Source organism: Lygodium microphyllum, chromosome 25 (assembly GCF_053477565.2).
Source record: "Lygodium microphyllum isolate KBCC chromosome 25, Lygodium_microphyllum_v1.1.10, whole genome shotgun sequence".
In the NCBI taxonomy this organism is placed as follows: Eukaryota; Viridiplantae; Streptophyta; class Polypodiopsida; order Schizaeales; family Lygodiaceae; genus Lygodium; species Lygodium microphyllum.
In genome coordinates this window covers 39,517,432-39,541,735 of record NC_141159.1, presented here as the reverse complement: position 1 = coordinate 39,541,735, position 24,304 = coordinate 39,517,432, and the positions used below count along the sequence as shown (strand labels likewise).

Below are 24,304 nucleotides of genomic sequence, written 5' to 3'. Positions count from 1 at the left end.
TTGTATGATAGTGAAGTTATGGGGCTCCTTGATGAAGTATCATTATTTAGTGTGGAAAAAATTAATGTAGCAACAGTTTTTGAGTTAGTGGAGTAATGGACATTGAGACCTTAGTTGGAACTTGTCTTGATGGTTATGCAACATTACTTTTTGTGTTATTCTTCAACTGAGGACCTCTCCACAAGACAAGTAAATCTTTTTAGAGCACTTGAGCATTCAAACATCAGACTAAAAAGATTTAGAACTATAAGGAGAAGAACACTTCAAAGATTCTGGAGAGACATTCAGATTGCATGAAAGATTAATGCCATTGTGTATGGGTCATTTGTGGGCATCGTCAAAATTGCAGCTACCTTTGTCAAGAGAAGGACATGATAGTAAATTTGGGCATTTGTGAGATAATTACACTGATTGATGTTGGGTCATTGGACACCACGACAACACGGCTTCTATCTTGGGGGATCTTCTAGAGGTCATAGTCATTTAGCATTTGATATGGATTATGCTCGCTGGGTGGAGGAGCAGAATTGTCAGATTTGTGAGCTAAGGGCTGCTTTACCTACTCATGTGACAGATAGCGATCTGCATCTTCTTGTGGAACATGACACAGCCCATTTCGATGAGCTTTTCCGTTTGAAGGGTATTGCTGTTAAAGCGGATGTTTTCCATATTGTTTCTGGTATGTGGAAGACACTCGCAGAGCGTTGCTTCGTGTGGATGGGTGGTTTTCAGCCTTCAGAACTGTTAAAGATTTTGATAGCTCATAGCTGGAGCCACTCACTACACAAAAACAGTTAGCAGTATGTAACCTGCAACAATCTTCACAGCAGGCAGACGATGCTTTGTCTCAGGGGATGGAAGCTTTGCAGCAGAATCTAGCTGACACACAGTTAGCAGTATGTAACCTGCAACAATCTTCACAACAGGCAGACGATGCTTTGTCTCAGGGGATGGAAGCTTTGCAGCAGAATCTAGCTGACACACAATTAGCAGTATGTAACCTGCAGCAATCTTCACAACAGGCAGACGATGCTTTGTCTCAGGGGATGGAAGTTAGCAGTATGTAACCTGCAACAATCTTCACAACAGGCAGACGATGCTTTGTCTCAGGGGATGGAAGCTTTGCAGCAGAATCTAGCTGACACACAGTTAGCAGTATGTAACCTGCAACAATCTTCACAACAGGCAGACGATGCTTTGCCTCAGGGGATGGAAGCTTTGCAGCAGAATCTAGCTGGCACACGGTCTAATGGGTCTTTTGGTACTCCGAATATTGCGAACTACATGGATCAGATGGCCATGGCTATGGGTAAAGTAGGGACATTGGAGAACTTTGTTCGCGAGGCCAATAATCTTAGGCCGGTTACACACCGGGCTATGGACGGACAGGAGGTGCAAGTTGTCCATTATTTTGTTTACACTAAACTACGCCCATGGATTTCATGAAAAGAAGGTTGGCCCATTGGTAATGAATTAGGAGTGTGAGGGGATTGGTGGGGGTTCAATTTTTGTCAATCCCTCAGGTCACTTTTTGGAAAAAGGTGATGTTGTCTTGTTCATGGGGCGCACGCCCGAATTTCGGGCGGGGAAGATCCCCTGCCTAGAAGTGTCCCCCACCCGCAAAAATCGGGCCCAATGGCCTTTTGACACGTAAGGTAGCGGACGCTTCTTTTTTCACCATGCGTCCGGTGTGTATCCGGCCTTAGACAACAGATACTTCAACAAAATGAATCGCATCCTTACAATTTGTCAGGCAATGAGGGGTCACGGTTGCCTTTTGCATATATAGGGGAATGCCATGAATATCCCGCTGCTTGCACCACTTGAAACTTATGCTGTCCATAGCTGTCGGATCAGTTACACTATCTTGAACATTATTGACATAGTCAGGTTCCAGATTTAATGCTTCCTATTAAACGTTAGGAAAGCTTTTAAATGTTTAGAAAGCATGATACGAGAGAGAGTAAGATGAAGCCTATAAAAAGAGGGAGAGTAATGAACTAGGGACCCTTCATCCAAGTTTGTTTTCGTACTTCTATGTGAGAAGAGAGGAGGGTCGCTTCAAAGCTTTTGGAATTTTATTTTGTCGGGTTTCCGCAAGCCTGAAGTTGAACACTCAGTGTCTAATCACAAACTCTTTTAGGTATGAGTATTGTATCCAATTATTTTATGAAGCTTGTGTGTTCCAACTTGTGTAAGGATTTAGATGCTCTACATTGTGTGTATTTTTTCTTTGAAATTTAGACTACGAGAGGCATTGTTGCTTGGTTTTGCTAGCGTTTAATTGTTACATTTCAACAAATTCTCGTTGAGTGTAGAAGTTTGGCAATAAGTTAGATAACCAGCACTCCTTATCGTCTTGTTTTCGGGTTGTGTGAGATTATTACTTTTGATCACTGCTCGCTAAATATATTGGCCTATAGTGAGGACTATCCTAAGGTCATTAGTCTAGGAAAAAACATATCCATGTCATTGTAAAGGTCATTATTAGTGTTGCCAAAATCCTCGCGATTAACTTCACTATTGCATTGCTATTTTCATTGCTATATAGCAATGCAAATAGTGATGGTGATAATAAACTTAGTGATACTAATAGCAATGGTTGTAGGAAAGGAAAAGTGGGTGGCATGGATTTGTAGCTCTTCCACCCTTCTTGGGCTCATTTAGTTGAGAACCATTGTAAAAAAGTATTTTATGCTCATCATTGCAAAATATTGTGTATTTATGCGAGTGTACGTAATCTATTTTGTATCAAAAGATATACACCATAACATATTTCTTAACACATGTAGGGGGAGCTCACGCTCAACCACCAAGACCCACGGACCACTTATTGCTTCAAGCGTTCCAAGCGAGCTCTCATGGCTATCTCTCACCTAGCCGACGCGTCGTCGATCTTCTCGGGGTGTAGTGAGCTTACCTTAATGCCGAAATGAGTTGCCTCGTCCCTCACACAAGCCAGTAGCTCCATGATCCTAGATGTTAGCTCAAGCATCCTCAAGCCTCCTCCATCTCCAAGCTCCATCCACCATAGCCGCACACGAGACAAGAGAAGAGAAGAGAAAAGAGAAGAAGAGAGAAGAGGAGATGGTGAAGAGCTTCACCCTCTTGATCCCTAACTCCCACACACTCACTCACTCTCACACACTCTCACACTCCCTCCCTCAAGAGCACATACACAAGCAAGATGAAGAGAAGAAGAGAAGAAGGGAGGACTCTTGCTAGCCACATACCAAAGAATAAGCTTCCATTCACTTTTTGAACTTTATATATACAAACTCTAAAACCCCCATGGGTGCCCATCCCTTTTTACATGATCGGCCATTGTGGCACCTCCTTTTTTCTAATTCCCTCTTTTTGCTTCATGCCCTAAGCTTATACCCGTCTATTCTTTTACAAGTGGCATAGGAGGGAGCCTGTCACTCTTTTACAAGAGTTTTTAGAGTTTTTGAGACGCTTTCCTTTAAAATTACTCTTTTTGTCTCAATTTAGCTTTAGAGGCTGCCTCTACACCTTTGCTCTTTTTCCATTCTTTTTTCGCTTTTTCCTTCATTTTTTCGTCATTTCGATTTGAGATAAACATTACCTCCCTCCAAGGCGGGTGCCAATCCCATGGCACATCGAGTTGTTTGTTGGGGAAGGGTAGGTGGTTGACAAGTTGTTGGTCAGGTGATGGTAGGGCCATATGTGGACTGGGTTGCCGTGAAAGCGTAGGCAATGATGTCAAGTGGATGATGGGGCCTCCGAAGTTGATGGTTTGGCACATCTTGTAGTATCTGAAAGGAGACAGTGCAGTGCTCCACCTAAGGGGAGTGTCTGCTTTGCTGTGGGATACCTTGTGCTCGTGCTGGTGAAATGGGGAGCTGGGTCTAACCACAGGTAGGCCTGGGTAATGTCCCACACTTGAGGACCTCGTTCATGCAGTAGGGAGGTGCGATGAGTGTAGCGTAGGATGACAGGTCTAACCATAGGCGAGTGTTACCTCCCTAGGTGTGTCCTGTCCTTGTGGTGCCCTAAGTGTGAAGTGGGGACAAAATTGAGCTAGGGGGTTAGAAATGGGGCCGGCCGATCGAGCTCATTGGACGCACCTAACTTAAGGATCCCTAGGTGTAGGGATTATAAGCCATGTGGTGCGACCTACGTGCGAATTCATTTTTTTTTAAAATTAGTAGTAGGGAATTGTTAGTCCTTGTCCTTAGGAGGGAGTGATGAAGGAGATTTAATGGAATGGCTCAAAAATCTCAAGCTCTGCATGAAATTCTTAAGGTTCAAGCGAACCCTGAGGGGAGTGGTGGGGAGGAAAGGATAGCTGCAGCGAGTGAACCGGCTGTCGCTCATGTCTTCAAGAACAATGAGGCAAAAAGAAGGGAGGAGGCTGGCTCGCATCATCAGATGGGTCATCGCGCAGCTATCGATTGTATTAGGATAAAAAAAGAGGGGGAAGGCTGCGTTCGACTGGGATGGGGTCTTGTCTAAGTAGGATTTTTAAGAGCCTAAGATAGTTACAAGTGGTGATGAAGGCGGGATTCAGACAGGAGGAGAAATCAACGATAAAGTGTGTCATGGTGGCATTTAAGCTATTGGAGGTGAAGGTGAGGGCCTAGGCTAAAGTTGTGGTATAGGGGTTGTATATTACAGGGAAGTCGTAACAGCCATGGGCGTTTGCATCGAAGTCTACTATTCGTCAAGGGTACGCCATGTAGATAGGGTCATTCCTCTTCGAAGAGAGAGTGTTACAAAAGGCCATCCATATGAATATGTTGTCATCGCAGATGCGCATTTTCCACAGTGGTTAGCACTCATATCCGGGCATGAACCGAGGCACTTCGAAAACTTTATTCTGTCAGTATTCCGCATCCTCAGTGCCCCAGAGGGTGGGATTCTTCTCTCTTTCCTTCAGCCACTGTTGGCTTAGTCAGCTTCCGATATTGATCACCTCATCCACTATTTTAGTGGGAAGGACTCCACGCAGGGCATTGGGGATGAGGAAGCCGAAGATGAAGGATTGCTTCTCATATTCCTGTCTCTCCCAGAGTATGAGCTCCCCATGAAAACTGGGAGATGTCATTTGGGCATGGCGGGAGGGGTACAAATGGCTAGGCCATAGGGTTAGCCCTTAATCTTTGTTTGGCTTCTTCCATCAGTTTCCTCCTCTTCTCCCTTAGGTTGTTTTTCCTCTCCGCAGATATGTCTGTTGGCTGCCCTTGCCCTTCAAGATGGGGTGAAGGGGGTTGTGGAACCACTTCTTCTTCGAATCCGCCTAGGTTGATGTGCAGTTCTGTCTCACTCCCTGGGCGCTCTTGCTGTTGCATCCCTTCTATGAACCCCAGAGCATCAATTTCCTGGGGGTTTAGGCCGACTAATAGCAGATAGCTATGTTGTTCCTTGGGGCTTAGCCCCACTGTAATGGGTTGAAAGGGCATGTGTAGCCCTGCTCGCAGGGCTCTGCACGCAATGCTCAATTTCTTTTTTACTGCCTCCAAGGACTCCCCTTCCTCCTCATGAGTGGCATCCATCAAGGTGTTTAGGAAGATTTGTTGTTAAGTGTGGAAGGCCACTTGGGCTACCTCTACTCTGCCTTCTGTTAGGATTTTCTCTCTCTTCACCAGAGCCAGGCGATGCGCCAATGTCTTCACTCTTTGCTCATTCTAGCATGCCCACTCTTCATCTTTTTCATTTTTTCCATGCCTTCTCCCTGTCTTTACACCAAGGCTGTGAGCCTCCGCTACTGATCTTCCAACTCTCTACTCATTCGCTTCTACTCTTCTCTTTCGAGGCTCAGCCTTTCAGTCATTGTTTCCATTTCTCGGTGGTGGTGCTCCTCTTCTTGTTTCCTCCCTTTCTCCCCTGCGGTAAACTCCTTCATGCCTTATTCGATCCGTCCTATTTTTGCTGCTAGATCCTTGTGTTGCATAATCAAAAGGTTATATTCTTTTTGCATCTTCTCGAGCTCTTGATTTTCATCTATGAGCTGTCGCCGCCAGCTTTGCTCCTTTTCTTCTTTGGTCTTTAGTTCCCTCTTCAGGTTGAGAATTTTCTTTTGTTACGTAGCCATTTGCTTTGTCTTTTTGAGCTGGAAGGCCGCTACCGCTTCCCTTTCTGCCTCCAACTCGGCCACCGCAATCCTCCTTTCCTCCCTTGCCCTTTCTAACTGCGAGAGTAATTCATCAACATATTCGTCATGATTTGCGTGTGGCGTCATAGTGGTGGGGATTGGGGTGGTCGAGGCTCCCATTTTTTGGCGTTTTGGCTATTGCCTAGATTCAGCATCTATAGTTGGCCTTTTGTGCTTGGTGGCTGTGGCCTCCTTGCTCCTTCTTTGTGCTAGTTCCTTATTGATAAAGTATTGCATCCATGCCACAAAATTGTTCACGTCGGTGCTGGCCAGGATGCTTGGGGTGGCAATGGTGGCTTCGCTGGCGGGTACCAAGGGGGCTGGAATGGGATGGATGGGGGCCTTACCCTTGCCCTCGATAACCATGGACGGCATGGCTTTAGGTACTTGTGCACTTGAGTTGGGTCTATCTTCCCTAGGTGGACTTAAAGTCCCTAGGCCATCGAGTCAGCTCTGTTGTTCTATGGACCGGTGAATTGCTTCGGCCATGTCTTCCTCCTGTCTTCTCAACTCTGCCTCTTTCATAACTCTTCTTTCTCTATCTTCTTCTATTTTCCTTGTTTCCTTGGCCAACCTTTCAGCTTCTTCCTTCTCCTTCTTTTTCCACTCCGTTGCCTCTCTCAGAGATTCCTTTTTTGCTATTTCCACATGTTCTTCCTTTTTCCTACCCTCCTTATGTTTCTTCTTCTGAGTTGCCTTCCCATTGAACTCTGTTTTTCTTTGTCCGGATTGAGCCTCCCGCTCCTCCTTCTTTGTCTCGGTTTCTGTCCGGTCTCTCGATTGCTCATCCTTTTGATGGGTCAACGACCTGTCTAGGGTCTCATCTGCTCCTTTGCTCCCTTGTTGGGCCTCTTTCACAACCTCCTGGATGATGGCCGTCAGTATTCTTCCATACCTGATGAAGGAGGCTTTTGAGGAAGGTTTCTTCCTCTCCATATTCTTAGATGCAGGGGATTCTCCGCCTGCTTGTTTGTTGCCCAGGGCTAGTGCTTTGGCCGCTTGCTTGGTCTATTATTTTGCGTACGTAGCCATTCCAATATCCACACCTTGTCCAGGGTGCGGGCTGCCACATTCTCCAGCACATGTACACTGATCTGGTGCGTGAGGGAATTATAGCATTGGCTAGAGAAAAGAGTATGCACCAACTTTGTCTGTATGCGAATCTCAGCATGGGGGATGTCTTGTATGTTGATGCCGTCATTTGTCAAAACTTCTTCCATATTCATCTTCAGCAGGGCATACACATTCCTCTTACGTTTTTTCTCCACCCTAAGTTCCAGCTCGGTGCTTTCTCCCGCAAGGCCTGGTTTAGTGGTACTTGCACTTGTCGGGCATTGTCCCCCCTTTCCACCGTCACCATTCCGCATTCTCGGTTGGGGTTGTACGTTCTTAAGAACTCTACACACTTCGTGTGGTCAGGTTCCTATGCAAACTTCTCTAGGTACTTGTGGAGGTTGCATTGTTCCACTATTATCCTTGTGGCCTACTCCTTGGCCACCATCTTCTCAAGGTTGTGAATGTTGCAGAATTTTAGCTGACTATAAGCTCGTTTTTCCAGGCTGTTTGCTGTACTGCGCTCTCTCTTCCTCCGTGAAGGGGAGTTGGTGGGCATGGTCTTGTTGCAATATCTCTCGTTCCTGTCATGAACCATGCTTCCCATTATTGCTATAATTAATATATATATAATAATTTGCTGAAAAGAAAGATTTTATGTTTGTTGAATAAAAGCATTAAGATCCAATACAGATTCTTCCCTTTAAACTTTCTATTTTTTATTTCAAAGTTTTTGTGACTTTCCTCCTACATCACCAGTTTCTTATGTGTTTATTTTGTTTACTTGATCTTGATTGGTTTTAATTTAATTCACCTTCACCCTACCCTTGTACCCTCTCCCCTTCCAGATTGTGAAGAATCCTTCCTAGGATCAAAGGGTAGGAGATCAAGGGCATTCAACGTTCGGATATAAGGGTTACTTGCACATGAGCCAAGTATAGAATTCTGGGTTATATTCCAACTGAGCCTTGGGGTCCAGAGCGAAGGGTCGAGTACTTACCTGTGTGATGTAAGTGAGGACATCCGTTACGAAATCACCGGAATCGACATAGCTAGCAATGTGGAGCTCTTTCTTCGGTCAGGAGACAATCAAGATATGGGTGTCCTTTGATGTGCTCTTCCATGGGTCGGCCACAAAGAGTGGTTAACACTCTATATGAGGTGGATGCGACATAGGTTGGGTCGTACTCCGATGTCCTGATTGTGCGGCGCTGCTCAGCGTTGGTCATGATTTGACATCCTTCGAGTTCCCACTGCAATCGTAGAGTGTACAAGTTTCGTAAAAATGGGGAGTCGGTGTCAGCTAATGCTTTCAACTCCTCGACTTCGTTGTTAGTGATGGATGAAGTCACACGCTTATCGTAAGACGTAATGAGGCGTTGTTTGATGGCTTGTTCTCTTGATATCTCAGTGCTTAGCAACTCGACAGAGCTGAGTGGGGTGTTTTGACAAATGCGAATTCGAATGTTTCCCAGGAACAAGGTATCGTGTGAATTTCCATCGCTAAAGGCTCTTGCAGTAGGCCTAAGTCCAAGCGGTAATAACTTAGAGCCAATGACATGAACATGGCATCTAAGTGTCTAAGACAAGCAATAACATCATCCCCTGTGTCTTCGGCTAGGTCTGCGGCTAGAGTTAAGAATGATTTTCGCTTGTAAGATTGTTTAAGGCCTGCAGCGGTGGCTGGGGTTTGATGGGGCTAGGAAGCTCAGCGGACAGATGATGATAGTTGCCCATGAAGTGGTGGTTGAGCCTCGTGGATAAGCGTCGGAGTAGTGGTTGCTACGGATGGGCTGCTACACTCGGATTGGGTTTGGCAAGTCTTATCGGCATTAGCAAGGGTTGAAGGAGGTAACGTTGTTTGGGGTTTGGGCTGATAGCCTTGCTCAACTCTTTTGAGCTTATGTGTGGGTGAGCTGGTAGGAGGCAGGTTCGGGAAACGCTGCTACACTCGGATTGGGTTTGGCAAGTCTTATCGGCATTAGCAGGGGTTGAAGGAGGTAACGTTGTTTGGGATTTGGGCTGATAGCCTTGCTCAACTCTTTTGAGCTTATGCGTGGGTGAGCTAGTAGGAGGTGGGTACGGATGGGCTGCTACACTCGGATTGGGTTTGGCTAGTCTTATCGGCATTAGCAGGGGTTGAAGGAGGTAACATTGTTTGGGGTTTGGGCTGATAGCCTTGCTTAACTCTTTTGAGCTTATGCGTGGGTGAGCTGGTAGAAGGCGGGTTCGGGAAATGCTGCGACTTCTGGTTCTGAGGTTCTACAGGACTAGGGGTGATTAAGCACGAGGGTGGCACTTGAGTGATGCCATGGGCCGTTCTGGCCTTAGGGATCCATAGCCAGGCATTTTCCTCATAGTAGCCTTGCACGTGCAAGAGGGCTTTAGGAACCCATCTTGGCTTGATCATGCTTTGATTTCTGTAACTACGTCTCGGCCTCCTGGGTTTAGAGTTTCTTGTGTTACGAAGACATGGGCGTCTACTCCGAGGCGATGGTTGCAGTTGTTTAGGCCTCCAGGTTGTGGGGCCTTAGCTTTTTCCGCTGTGAGTGGCGGCCCATGAGACTTGGTGAATGGTAGTTGACCGCTACCCCCCTCTGTAGACTTGGCTGCGAGTATTTCTACCGGTGGCCTTGTGGACTTTAATGGGGTCGCGTAGCCCTTGCTGAAGGTTGTAACAATACGGACGTTGCCTATGGCGAGGTGGATGTGCTGCAACTCATAATCGACATTGCAGTGAGTTTGCTTCTTGAAGGTTCACCCTAGCAGCGACTTTGTGCCTGCATCTTTAGTGTTTGGCAACACGTAAAAGATCATTAGTATAGTCTCAGACTCAATAGCAACAACGGTTCTATACTTGCCGAGAAGTGCGTATGAGTGGCCCCCATATGGATTTAATTGGGCATTAGTGGACTGTAGTGGTGGTTTACCAAGTTGGGTCCAATGATCGTGAGTTAAGACATTGAAGTCTGCTCCCTCGTCGATCAAGGCATTGAAAGCGCATGTTTGCTTGGCAGTGACCATGATGTGGAGGTATACGGGTTCTATGGCTTCCTCGTCCTCATCATCAATTTCCATGATCGTGGTGACTCGTACCGTGGCAGGGGGTTCCAACATTGGTGGCTCATGCGGCGGATGCGTGGGAGGGTAGTGCTTCTTAATGCGACTGCCATTAAAGAGCCCTATGGCGTCGCTGTCTAGGGTCTCAATCTCAACATTGCAAGTTTGGCTGATTTCATGAACTTTGAAAGGCCAAAGACCTCTAAAATTCATTTTCTGCTTGTGTCCTTTAACTAAGTACAGGAGCACTAAGTCGCCCCATTCAAAGTCACGCTATTGGATATGCTTGTCAAACCAGCTCTTGCGTCGTGCCTTCTCTCATATGAGCGCATGGGTGACTAGAAGGCATGTTTTTGAGAGGCTTTTAGGTTCAACTAGGTGTTACATCCATGTCTCCTTTCCCCCACCGATCTTGAAGTGCTATTCTTAGGCTAGGAACGAAGAACTCTACTGGTAGAATTGCCTCAGTCCCATAGGTTAACCTAAAGCGAGTTTGGCCGACATGCGTTTTATAAGTTGTACGATAAGCCCACAAGGTTGCCATCAGCTTGTTATCCTAGTCGTTGCGCGAAGCAGAGACTCCTTTGGTCAGGACATCTACAAGGATCTTATTTGTGGATTCTGCATGTCCGTTTGCCTGAGGATAGTATGGAGAGGATTTTCGATGGATGATTAGAAAGGTAGATAGAAGATGCGCTATCACTTCATTGATGAAGTGCATACCCTAGTCACTGACTAGTTCGATGGGGCAGCCGAATCGTGGATCACATGTTCCCATAAGAACTTGGTAGTCGTTCTAGCGTCATTCTTTCGTGTCGCTCTCGCTTCTGCCTATTTCGTTAGGTAGTCCGTGGCCACAATGATATATTTGGCCTACGAGTATTGTGCCACAAGACTAATGGGTCCTATGAAGTCGATCCCCCACTTTTCAAAGGGTTGTCGTGCAATGATGGGGGTTAACTCCATTTGATCCTTGTGAATCAGGACCTTTGTCCACTGACACTCATCACAATGCTGGACGAATCATGCTGGGTCACAAAAAAGCGTAGGCCACCACAATTGAGACTGCACCACCTTGCAGGCTGTCGTGTCTCCACTAAAGTGTCCTCTAGCAATCCCGTTATGCGTCTCTGTGAGCACATCGTGCATCTCATACTCGCATATGCATCTACGCAATAACATGTCCTGCCCTAACCTATATAGTTGGCCTGCTATCAATTGATAGGGTTGGATTTTGAGGATAAGTCGCCTAAGTCGCGGGCCTTTTCTATCGGTCGCTCAGACAGTCCTTGCTCCAACACTTGTGCTCCAGCACTTGGATGATGTCATCTGCCCACTATGGTGTTAGATCAGCCTTTAATAAATCTCTCTCGTTGGAAAGGTTGAACAGATGGGTGTCTGGAAATTCATCAGCAATGCCTTGTCCAGTGGCCTCTCCCGTGGAAATGCGTGACATGTGGTCAACCATGTAGTTATGTTTTTCCTTCCGTACGACCACAGAGAAGTCAAATTCTAAAAGCAGAAGGAGCCATCGAGCTATGTGTCCTGTAGCATGCATGGTTTGTTCACTAGATACAGCAAGGCTTGATGGTCCACAAAGAAAGTAAAAGGCGTAGCCAAAAGATAATGCCGAAATTTCTTTACAGTGAATACCATTTCTAAGCCCTCTCTCTCAGTCGTCGAGTAGTTCATTTTGGTCTCAGTGAGTTGTTTGCTAGCAAAGCTCACTGGATAGTCGAGGTTGTCTTCGCTAGGTTGGCACAATACTGCCCCCACGGTGAATTTCGAAGCATCAATATGTACGTGGAAGGTAATGGTCCAATCTGGGGCTCGTAGGATTGGTGCAGTAATTAGAGCCTTTTTCAATTCCTCGTATGCTCGTTGACAGGCTTCGGTCCATTCGAAGACAATCAACAGCTTGTACAAAGGTCTAGTAATCAATGCATAGTTCAGCACAAACCGTCGATAGTACCTCGTATGGCCTAAGAAGCATTGAATTGCCTTATAGTTGATTGGGGGCAGAAGATCAACAATAACCTTAACTTTCGAGAAGTCAGTGGCAATGCCGTTCTTTGACACCACGTGCCCTAGGATGCATCCATGTTTCACCCAAAACCGGCACTTTAAGGGGTTTAGGGAGAGACAATATAGGTGGCACTGCTCAAAGACTGCTCAAACTTTGTCTAAGTGCTCTTGCCAGGTCGAGTGAACACACAAGTCATCCATGAAGACCTCCAATTCCTTGCGAAGCATGTCTTTAAATATGGTGCACATGAGGTGTTGAAAGGTGACTAGGGCATTAGTCAACCCGAAGGGCATAACCATGTAAGCAAAGACGCCCCACTCAGTGGCAAAGGGAGTCTTATGCCTGTCGGCAGGATGCACTTACACCTAATTGTATCCAGAGAAGCCGTCCAGGAAGTTGTAGGCCTCTTTGCTCGCCACCCTTTCGAGCATGTGCTCAGTGTACGGCAATGGGTAGTTGTCTCTCTTAGTGGCAGCGTTCACCTTCTTGTAATTGACGCACACTCTAATCTTTATGTTCTTCATCACTATGCCTATGGGCGACACCTAGTCTGTGTGCTCGATTTCGTAAATGAATCCTGCTCTCATCAGCTTGTCAATCTCCTCTTTGACTGCATGAGCGTGTTTTGGATTCATCGGGTACGGTCACTGCTTAACCGGCATTGCGATTGGTGTCATGGGTATGTTATGAGTCACTATGCTCGGATCTACCCCCTTAAGCTCTTCTAAGGACCAAGCAAACACGTTTATATACTCTTGCAAGAGAGCAACAAGACTTGTCTCCTCTTTCTCAGTCAAGTCATCAGCAATTAAGACCGGTCGGGGTGTCTCCCCCTTTTGTGCTAGGTTTACCTCCTTGACCTTGGCTGGTCCCTCGATGGATTCACTCGTTTGTCCTTGGCGTTTGACACCCAACAGGATTACCACCATGTCACCCTTCTTGAATTTTGTAAATCTCCTCGAGAGATCCTTCGGCTCTCTTTGCTCTTCTGTTTGCGTTCCCCTAGGTTGCTTTGCCTTTTCTTCCTTGAACAGTCTACGTCTTAGGTAGGTAGATTCCCTTTGGTGCATCTGGTCTTGGATGGTCTAGGTATTTCTAGGTCGCTATCTAAGCTTACCTTCGACTTAGAATTGAATTCACCATTCTCACTAGAAGAGGTGATTTCTCGTGGCGATCACAACTCAGAAGGTGACTCTGTTCTAAGCACTGGTGTCATACCTGGTTGGGTTAGGCCTACTTGTTCGAAATCTATGGCTCATATGTGTTCCAACCAAGCACGTCACAATCCATGCGTATGACCCCTCGTTCTATCTTAAAGAAACTCTTTTTCTGTGGCTTGGAGTCCACTCGTATCTGTTCTATTTCTCGTCCCTCAGTGTCGTATTCCACCGTGCCCATCTCACCCTCACTTTCGTCACTAGAAGAACGACAGTCTTCGTATTCATCATTGGAGTCATCTTCATCCAACTACTCATCGTCTCCTAGGTTTTGGTATATCTCTTGTTTCTGATCAAGGACTAGGGCCCAATTGTACATGAGGTTTAAGTCATTCACTCTGGTCCATTGCCACCTTGGTTCGTTTAACAGATCTTGGAGTGGCTTGAAGTTTGTTGTTGGATTGCCAGCTAGCATGCCAGTCAAATATGCCAGAATCTCTTGGAGTTTCTTCTTGTTAATTGGCACTTGGAATGTGACAGGCTTAAGTTGCCCACAAAGGGTTCCTGCCATCATGCAGACTGGTATGGAGGTGTGTCTTTTGTCCTACCAATTGTCTTGATGGCTTGCTCGTATGCCTCATGATTTGAGAATGGCAAGTCGATCGTAGCAAGGACATGCATCTAGTCTCGCTCATCCTCCAGGCATGGGATATACTTGGTCAAGGGCCCATAGGACTTCTTGACCTGAGCGTTATCTTTAAGCATCACGGAGATGGCATCCAAGTCGACTGGTGAGGTTTTCCACGTGTCCATCTCTACCCTCACAGCTTCCGTTCTATTGCCAAGGAAGATCAAGCCGTTACCCCAATCTTCGATGACTCTGGCATTGCGCATCCAGGGTCGGCCTAATAAGATATCGTAGTCCACTCCCTTCATGACTATAAATCAACTGAGAAGTGGACACCTGCGATCTTCACCGGTCAGTTTTTAAGTACCCCAAATCGTTTCACTTTCATGCCATTTGCTAGTGTAACATTGAACATGGTGGTCTCGACAGGCGGGTTTCCCCATGTCTGAAGCACTGTGTGGCTCATTACACTAACCCCAGCTCCTGTGTCTACAATCCCCTTTCTAGTTGTGTCGTCTAGGGTTAAGACAGGTAAGAACACATGCGTCTCGGTGCCTTTCCAAAAAGCATTAACGTGCAAAGACTTAGGCATAGAGTGCAGTATCAGGCTCGGTATTTGTGTCTCTGCATCACGGTCGTGCAGGTTTGCAGCAACTTGCTCTCATGATCCTTCAACCCACTGCTTCAGGTCTTGCCATAGGATGGAATGATGCCTAAGTAGGTCTCCCAGGCTCAACGTCACAGGGGTGGTCACTAGCGTGGTAAGGAGGTCATTGGCTGCTCGTCTTTCTCCTATTCTTGATTGTCCTGGCCAATGGTCGTGACTGATTTGCTGGCATGTAGCGTCAAGACTTTGCCTAAGTGGTACCACTTGCGGCGCAGTTGCATCTCTTGCTTTTGGTCGAGGGGGTGAGACTGGCATGCTTATACTGGAGAGATCTTCGATCTCATCCTCTAGGATGGGCTCAGCATCTTTTAGGTGCTCTTGGGCCTCTTTTACCCATTCCTTTACTTTCTCAATAGCCTCTAGTTGGCACTTCGGATGCGGGTACTCCCCTACCCTAGCACTTCCCTTTTCGACCGTCTTAGGAGCTGAGGTTTCTTCCTTCGTGTCAATGACCTTCTTTCTAGTAGGCAGAGTAGTAGCAATCTTGGTTTTCAGCATGATCTTAGCTTTGGGTTTCTCCTTTCTCCATCTACGAATCTTCTTCCCGATTGAGGCTACATCAAGGTTGCTCGGATTTGGCAACGATATGCCGGCCTGCTTCGTCTATGCTCGGGTCATGACATGCAATGGAATAGATGCGGCCTCCCCATCAAGGTTCTCGACACCGAACAGTCCCAATGGGATAGATGGCACGTTGGCCAAACTTGAGGATGGTTTTCGCTTGGGACAGTCAATGAAGAGGTGAGTGATTCCGCACTCTGGGCACCTTAGGCCTGCCTTGTCTCTATTTGGTTGCTCCCTTTCAGGACAACGTGATGAGACGTGCCCTGGATGACCGCAAGTCCAACATATGATTGGATTATGCGTCTGCCCTCCTAGGCCTCTACCTCGGCCTCTTCCTAACACCATCACCGGTACTGGTTGATAGTCCATAAGGACTGCATTGCTCTCGTCGTCGTGCGAGACGTATGGGTATACATACGTAAGTCTCTTCCTCATTTGGCTCCTCCATGTAGTAGATTGGAGCGTCTCTTGGTGGATGAGTCACGTAGGGACCATGCGGTCTAGCTATGCTTGTAGGATTTATGTCCATTCTAGGAACAGCCGGTTTGATGTCGTTAGGCATAGGAAGGGCCAATGGGGTCCCCCTTCCAAAGAATTGTTGGGGTCTTCTTGCTAGATATGGATGGCCGTAGGATTGTGAGTACAGGAGTCTTCTCGGTAATCTGCAATGCGCAACATCGTGACCAAATCTACCGCAATTAGCGCAAGGTCGTGACCTAAGGTCTTGACACTCAGTCGGCAAGTGGTTTCCGTCACAGTACACTCATTAGACGTGTGGGCGCATTGGTCATCTCAACATATCTTGCAGTTTGGCTATCTCCATTTTTACCTCAGTCAAGTCTTGGTTTGTCTTAGTAGCTTTCCCTCTGTCCTGGGTTGTTGAACCTGATCGTTCACTAGAGGCTGACGCTCTCTCTGAACTCCACGAGTTGGTCTCTTCTGAATTTGAGCTCCTGGAGCTCCGCTCTTTTAGCTGGTCGTCTACTAGAATGGCCTCTTCAAACACCCTAGCTATCAAGTCTCGCTGCAAGCTTAAGTTACCTGCCAAGGCCTTATATAGCTCCTCACTCCGTATTCCACTGATAAATACAGTGGACACCGCTCTTTCAGTAGGTCGTTCGCCCACGGGAATCCTCTTGAAGAAGCTCCTCACGTGGGTGGCATAGTCGCGGATGTCCTCTTTCTCTTTCTTCTTGACATTCATCACTAGCAGATTGTCAGAGTATCCGGGCTCAGAGAATCTCTTAATGAAGAGGTTTCTGAGGCCGTTAAAGTCTGCTCGTTCTTCGGCATCTAGACTCGTGTACCAAGTCCTACCCTTTTATCACCTAAGAAAAGCCCAAATGCTTGAGAGTGTTGAGTCAAGTCGGTCAAGCCGTTGGCCTCACAGACTTGCTCGAATTGCTCTACAAAGCTGTATGGATCGTCGTGGGATTGGTACTTGTTGAGTTGCTTTGCAACAATTGGGATTTTAGATTGGCCCTTAGAGCCTTGGTTTGCTCCTAATCCTGCTAGTAATGATGTTGCTAGTGCTGCAGCACTTTGCTTCGCTGCTGTGTTATCGAGCAGTCGCTTCATGAGAAGCTCACTCAATGTCAAGTCTCCTTCCAGGGCTCTCTCATGATCGGTCCGATTCCCACTTGCCAGGTTCAGCACCCGCTGTACCTCACGCAATTCTGCATTCTGCCTTAAGCTCCTAGCACGGTGGTCTTGGTTGTATTTCACTATGCCTTACAATGCCTTGTGGACTAGCTTCCATTCCTCTTCTAAGTTTGTTATGACGGCTTTTACCATTTTGCCGTGTTGCTCATACCAAGCATGCGCATCGTAGCTTCTTACCAGCTACTAAATTGCCTTTGGAAAAATTCCTAAGTCGAGTTCCTCGTTTGGCATGCGGTCTGAGCTTTCCTCTGACATGATCACGTTCTCGTGCTCCACCAAGCTATCGATCAGGTTGAGCAAGTTGGTCAAATCCACTTCTTTAGTGCTGCTTGTTTGGTCCTACTCTGTGCTTTGGTTGTCCGTCTATATCTTGGAATCTTTTCCTACCGGTGGGTTCCTTGAGGTGTTTATTTGAGTGAGTTCTTTGACTTATTGCATCCAATCCTCAATTTACCTCTACTCAATATGTGTGTGTTCTTTCCCGTGCACTTGTGCTCAATCAAGCTTACAGCTGTCCTCAAGTGTATTTCAAGTGCAGAAATTCAAGGTGAGTGCGAAAAACAAGTATCTAAGTGGCTTACGCACTCTCTCACTTCGTTTTAGGCCTAATAGGGTTGTTGACTCGCGTCTGGCCGTCTTGTCTATGTTTAGGGTTTCTCACTGCGTTATCTTGCCCGTTTTAGGGTTATTTAGGGTCTTTGGCTTAGGTCGCTGTCGCTAGGACTCTAGGTCTAGTAATAGCTTACTCGAGCTCCTAGGTGACCGTGTCCTATGAATTTGCATATTCCCTACACTAGAATTGAGTTCCGTGCCTCGGGGGTGCTCACAAAGATTTACACGGCCGGAGAATTTGGAAAAATCCTAACTTGGCCCAACTCGTTGTCGAAGGATTTATGAAAGCAAAGTCGCGTCTTCAGAAGACCTTGATAAATTTCAGGATAAAAGATCAAACAAGCTGAATTATTCTTATTTACTGCTGTCTACTGTTGTAAATGTCCACATTGCAGCTCAGAAAAAGATCAATGGAATCAAGGTTGATTTTGTCATATAGAACTGATGACATCCTTGTAAAAATAAATAGTATAGAAGGTTGGCTCTTCTTTTTCATTCAGACAAGAATAAATTTTTCAAGAGCAGTGTTTGCTTTTAAACTGGTTGAAGAAGTGTCACAGATTTTTGTCAGACGAACAATAGAAATCAGTTCATGATTCTAAAAGGATAAAATAACATGTTTCTTCTAACTTTGTGACTGCATACACATCTTGTCAAGGTGGATTTCTAGTAATATTGAGGTTCTCTGAACTGAAATGAATGCTGGATTCATAATCAAATGACAGCCACAGTAATTCAGGAACATATCATCAATGAAGGATAGAATTCTCCGGCAATAGGGAAATCCTTATCTCTCATCACCTGAGCTGCTACAGGATTAATTATGTTTTGCAAACAATATGCCAAAGCAACCACGTCTTCAAGAGGTCTCTGATGTTCCTCTACTTTGCTGGCCAAGAACATACATGCTGTTGCAATTGTAAATTGATCATTTTTTATGATGTGATTAATGAAGGTAAAATCAATGGCAAAATATAGTGGATATGACGATTGCAACACTGGGCATTCTCAGCTTGATTCCAAGCTCCCTCAAGAATCTGCAAAATGATCTACGAAGGTTGTTTACTGTTACTGAATCGATCCCATCTCTTCGTGTTGGAGACATTGCTTTGATCTCATCCCATGAAACATAACGATCAGCTTTGCTACAGCTACTAGTAACACTTCTGTTGTATCCTAAGGTTCTTGGATCATCTCCGTCGTAAGTAGTAAGTTATCCTAAAGCTTGTGATCCTGGCATGGGTAAAGTTTGACGTGGTTATAGCTTCTGAGACAGGAGCTTGTCGACAGCATTGTAGGACAACCTTGCAGCACTTCTTCAGGTTCCTTCCTCTGCGCCTGCATTTCCGTCTGCTGCCAATGTATATCTGTGGTTATTATTGATGACACCTCGTCGCATGTCAACAGACTTCTACTCTGCTCATCACAGTCAATCCAATAGAGATAGCTCCCCTCCTTCCCTGTTCTGAATGCAGAGTTCACCTTGATTTCTTTTTCTTCCAGGAATCCCCTTCCGTCATCTTCTTTGTTTCCCCTCCAATCCTCCCTCTTCCACAAGGCTTTTTTTCCTCCTTCCAATCCTCTCTCTCCCCAAGACTCCCCCACTCCGTCTTTTTCTTCCGTCTTCCCATTCCTCTGTCTGCACTCCTCCTCTTTTTCCCCCAGATTAGCGTATTCCTTTCCCCCAAGGCGCGGCTCCTTTCCCCTAAAGCGCGGCTCTGTCCCAGAAAAAGCAAAAAACTTGGTTTCGTGACCTTGATAGGGAACGCTCTTGAGTGTTACACAAAAACCACCAGCTTAATGACAGGCCCAACCTCGAAGTCGCGTAGATTAGAAGATCTCAATATTTCTTGCCAGCAGCAACCAAAGCAATATGGCTGATGAGATCCACCACTCGGTTGTTGTAGCCCCATTCATTGTCAGACCATGCCACAAACTTCATAAATTTGTTTTGTTCAGAGCAATGCCTGCCTTTGCATCAAAGATGCTGGACCTCTCATCCCCAACAAAGTCGGTAGAGACCACATCATCCTCAGTATATTCAAGGATCCCTTTCATTAAGCTTTCAGACGCAGCTTTGACTGCTGCCTTAACTTCATCGTAAGAAGCATCTTTTTCCAGTTGGCAAGTCAAATCAACAACTGAAACATTAGGAGTCGGAACTCTAAATGCCATGCCAGTCAACTTGCCATTCAGCGCAGGTAGAACCTTTCCCACTGCCTTTGCAACACCAGTTGAGCTAGGGATGATGTTTTGTGTTGCACCCCTGCCTCCTCGCCAGTCCTTCCCAAAAGAACCATCCACTGTCTTTTGAGTTGCAGTAGTTGCATAGACCGTAGTCATCAGACCCTCAATAATTCCAAACTCTTGGTGTATAACCTTTGCAAGCGAAGCTAGACAGTTCGTTGTACAACTGGCATTTGATACAATTTGCATCTCTGGTTTGTATTTTTCCTCATTAACACCCATCACAACATTGGGGCATCTGCAGAAGGTGCTGATATGATTACTTTCTTTGTAGCTTTTAAAGCACAGACAAGTGTGATACTATCCAGAGAGATATCCTCCTCGTGCATTTGTTTGAATAGTTGTAATGTCTTCTCTCCTTGACCCAGTTCAACATAGACTGAAAGCAACCCTTCATGCTCGCTACTATACTCATACGCAGAGAATAAATGTAATCACAACAACTAAGTATGCACAAAGTATCAAATCGCACACACAACTTTCGGGTGGTTTTCACACCTCGAATGCGCAGCAATACGACATCGTCCAGGCTGCAGGGGCCAAGTGTGTCACTCGGACGGGCCAAGGGCCGATGGAATTGTGGGCCGAGGAGATTCACTCGGACGAGTCGAGGGCTGAATGGTAACTAGTCCGAATGGGGTTGGCCAAGGGCCAAATAGTAACTAGTCCGAATGGGCCGAGGGCCAAGGGCTAAATGGTGAATTTGGCTGGGCCGAGTGTCAACTTGTCTGAGTGGTGTTGGGCCGAGTTGGTAGGGCCAAGGGCCAAATTTCAAAGTTGGTCCGAATGCTTCAATCGGACGGGCGGAGTGAAAGGCGTCCGAGTGTAGTTGATCAAGGGCTGAATGGCCGACTAGTCTGAGGGCCGATTCTGGGACTCGACCCAGAATCATCGTCACTCGGACGTGCCAAGCCATGTGCGACGACGGCGGTGTTTGGGATGATTTTGTTGAATCTAATGATTCGCACAACCACCAAGCACGCTGCCTTCCAGATCACAACAAATATATAGCATGGAGGTCCTGATGTACCTGAATTGAGCGAAAAACTCCCCAATGGCAAGATCAAATCGAATCAGTGCTGGAAACACACTCTCGCTCTCTCTCTCTCTCTCTCTCTCTCTCTCTCTCTCTCTCAATGTCAGGGTATGAAATGAGCTCTTCCTTGACCTCTTGGCTCTTAAATCCCTTCCTGGGTAAGGTTTTGATGTCCCCAGTCACTCACTTGCTGACATTAACATACCAAGCATTCTTTTTTTCCATTTTTGCATAACTTGTGCCCTATTTTGCCCTGTTTTACAGTAGCAAACCCTACCCTTTTCTTATCTGGTTTCCTAATCCTAACCTACTCTAAATGCAACAACGGTCGAAGGCAAAACACTGAAATGATTTCTCCATCTTATCAAACCAGCAAAATAACCCAAAATACTTACTTGTTTCGAAGATAAAAAAACCCAAACTTCCTACCTACCTCAAGCTCTGATTCGAGGACGAATCCCTTACTTCGATGTTCGATATGAGGCGCGCAAGTGCTCAAGCTTGAATCCGTTAGGATATGAGACCCACGGACCGCTTATTGCTTCAAGCGTTCAAAGCGAGCTCTCATGGCTATCTCTCACCTAACCGACGCGCCGTCGATCTTCTCGGGGTGTAGTGAGCTTACCTTAATGCCGAAATGAGTTGCCTCCTCCCTCACACAAACGAGTAGCTCCATGATCCTAGATGCTAGCTCAAGCATCCTCAAGCCTCCTCCATCTCCAAACTCCATCCACCATGGCCGCGCAGCGCAAGAGAAGAGAAGAGAAGAGAAGAGAGAATAAGAGAGAAGAGGAGATGGTAAAGAGCTTCACCCTCTTGATCCCTCAATCCCACACACTCACTCACTCCCTCACACTCTCACACTCCCTCCCTCAAGAGCACACACACAAGCAAGATGAAGAGAAGAAGAGAAAAAGAGAGGACTCTTGTTAGCCACACACCAAAGAATGAGCTTCCATTCACTTTTTGAACTTTATATATACAAACCCTAAAACCCCCATGGGCATCCATCCCTTTTTACATGACCGGCCATTGTGGCACAGTTCCTTTTTCTAATTCCCTCTTCTTGCTTCATGCCCTAAGCCTATACCCATCTATTCTTTTACAAGTGGCATAGGAGGGAGCCTAGCGCTCTTTTACAAGAGTTTTCTTAGTTTTTGAGGCATATTTCCTTTAAAATTGCTCTTTTTGCCTCAATTTAGCTTTAGAGGCCGCCTCTACGCCTTTACTCTTTTTCCATTCTTTTTCCACTTTTTCCTTCATTTTTTCGCCATTTCAATTTGAGGTTAACAACACAATAGAAAATTAAGGGCAAAGAACTACTTGAAACAATCTTCTTTTTTGCATTATAATTAGAAGATCACTTTACAAGAAGCCCATCCAGCTTATTCACAATGTATAGGATTAAAAGCTACTAAATCCTAACATGCATGCCTTATTTGCGCACATAGGACTCACTCTCTAAGAAGTACTTATTTTGAATGAGAATGAAATAAATAAGAATATGTCGCTCAATCTAAATACATAAACACAATGAGATAATTAAATTTTTAATAAATAATTAAAAATCATCTTCAAAAAATATTAAAATGAAAAACTTTAAACATGGCCAAATAAGACTCTATATTCTTTTATAATAAAGAAAGAATAAATTAATACCACTTTTGGAAAGACTTGGTCATTTTGTTCTTAGTTTTTTTTAATTTGTCATACACAACTTTCTTATTTCATGAAAGCTCTCTCAACCACATTCATCATACTAATCTAAATCTTTCGAGCAAGATATATGGGATAGTGTAGAAACAACATGAGTCAGTGGTTATGTGGGTACTTGTCTTGTTCCCCCCTCTCTAGTTGATACTTGATATGGATATATGCACATGAATGACTAACCAACGAGGGGGAAGCTTGAATGCATAGGTATTAAATAATGCCAAATATGCATAATAATAATAATAATCACATCGTCCTACATCAAATGACTACAACCTCATAATGTAGGAACTCACACACACACACACACACACACACACACACACACACACACACACACACTCTCTCTCTCTCTCTCTCTCTCTCTCTCTCTCTCTCTCTCTCTCTCTCTCTCTCTCTCTCTCTCTCTCTCTCTCTCTCTCTCTCTCTCTCTCTCTCTCTCTCTCTTACTCACTCAAATGTGGACTTCTCTCTCAAAGATGATAATGCCAATAAACTCTACCCAAGCCTTGCTATCAAAGCTCTCCTCACTACACTCAAATATAAGTATATTCTTTCAACAATCATCTTCTACAACCATGAGATGGACAAACTCAAGGATTAACCTTGATCTATCCATCTTTCTCCCTCTCTCTCTCTCTCTCTCTCTCTCTCTCTCTCTCTCTCTCTCTCTCTCTCTCTCTCTCTCTCTCTCTCTCTCTCTCTCTCTCTCTCTCTCTCTCTCTCTCTCTCTCCCCAAAGTATTTGTATTTGAAAAGTTAGCTAAGCAATCACAAAATGAAAATGTATTTAGTTTAAAGGGTATAATTTTACATGAAAGTCATGTCCCTTATGGGACTTGAAATTCTACCATGTTAAGATTGTGAGTGATTTTCAATATCCAAGTTATCCTTCAAATTCTCATTAAGCAAAATCCTTTAATATACTTTTTATTGCATAAGTACTCTTGGTGTATCTCAAACCTTCACATTCCTTAAGGACATGTCTAAAAATTGCAATTTGTATAAATCAATTTGAGTGTATATTCTTTGAGCGAGGATTACTATAAACCAAGCAAATGTAGAGCGAACAACACAATAAACTAAGCATTAATGAAGAAAGTATGCACATAAACTGATGCAAGTTAGACTTTCTTATCAAAATCAATCAAAGAGACCAATAAATCAAATTTTGGAATGCATCACCTTAGGCATCAAACCCCAAATTCACTTCCAAATGCAAAAGAGTACCTAAACACCACTTGATAAGACCAAAATCTGGTTGAAAGAGATTGGGAACATGAAGAACATGAGCAACTAGAAGAATTGAGAATGATTGGGATGGTCATCACTAAAGAACATGCCCAAACCATAACACCAGAGTTCTCTACTTTGGCTGATATAATCATTACTTATAGGCACAAATCATGATTTGCAAATACACCCTCATTGGTTCCTTCTAATCTCAGCAAGTATTTCACAGCTGATATTGTAAGAAAATCATGAATCACGAATTCATGTTTTTCTTAAATCTAAGCACATATATGCTACTACAGGAGAGTGAATTGAATGTGGAGCTAATCCAAAAGACAACTATCTTTCAATATGATTCTACCAGTCTTATAATTGAGTCATGTAAATCTGTAAATATGGTTGCCCCATGAAGATAGCAAAAGAGGTAGGTGCTATTCTATCATATGATCCGAATCTAAGCCAATCCATAGGTAGTAGAACAAAGATTAATAAAGTAGATCTATTCACTTTCACAATGATGTATATGGTTGGT

The 24,304-nt window shown here is 45.1% G+C and overlaps 2 pseudogenes; one reads left to right on the top strand and one right to left on the bottom strand.

Annotated features, from left to right (window-relative positions):
• The first annotated feature begins 414 nt into the window (after window positions 1-414).
• LOC148014112 (transcription factor TGA2.2 pseudogene) lies at window positions 415-1,532 on the top strand (annotated as a pseudogene).
• Window positions 1,533-19,384: 17,852 nt separating this feature from the next.
• LOC148014111 (glyceraldehyde-3-phosphate dehydrogenase GAPCP2, chloroplastic pseudogene) lies at window positions 19,385-20,120 on the bottom strand (annotated as a pseudogene).
• Window positions 20,121-24,304: the final 4,184 nt, after the last annotated feature.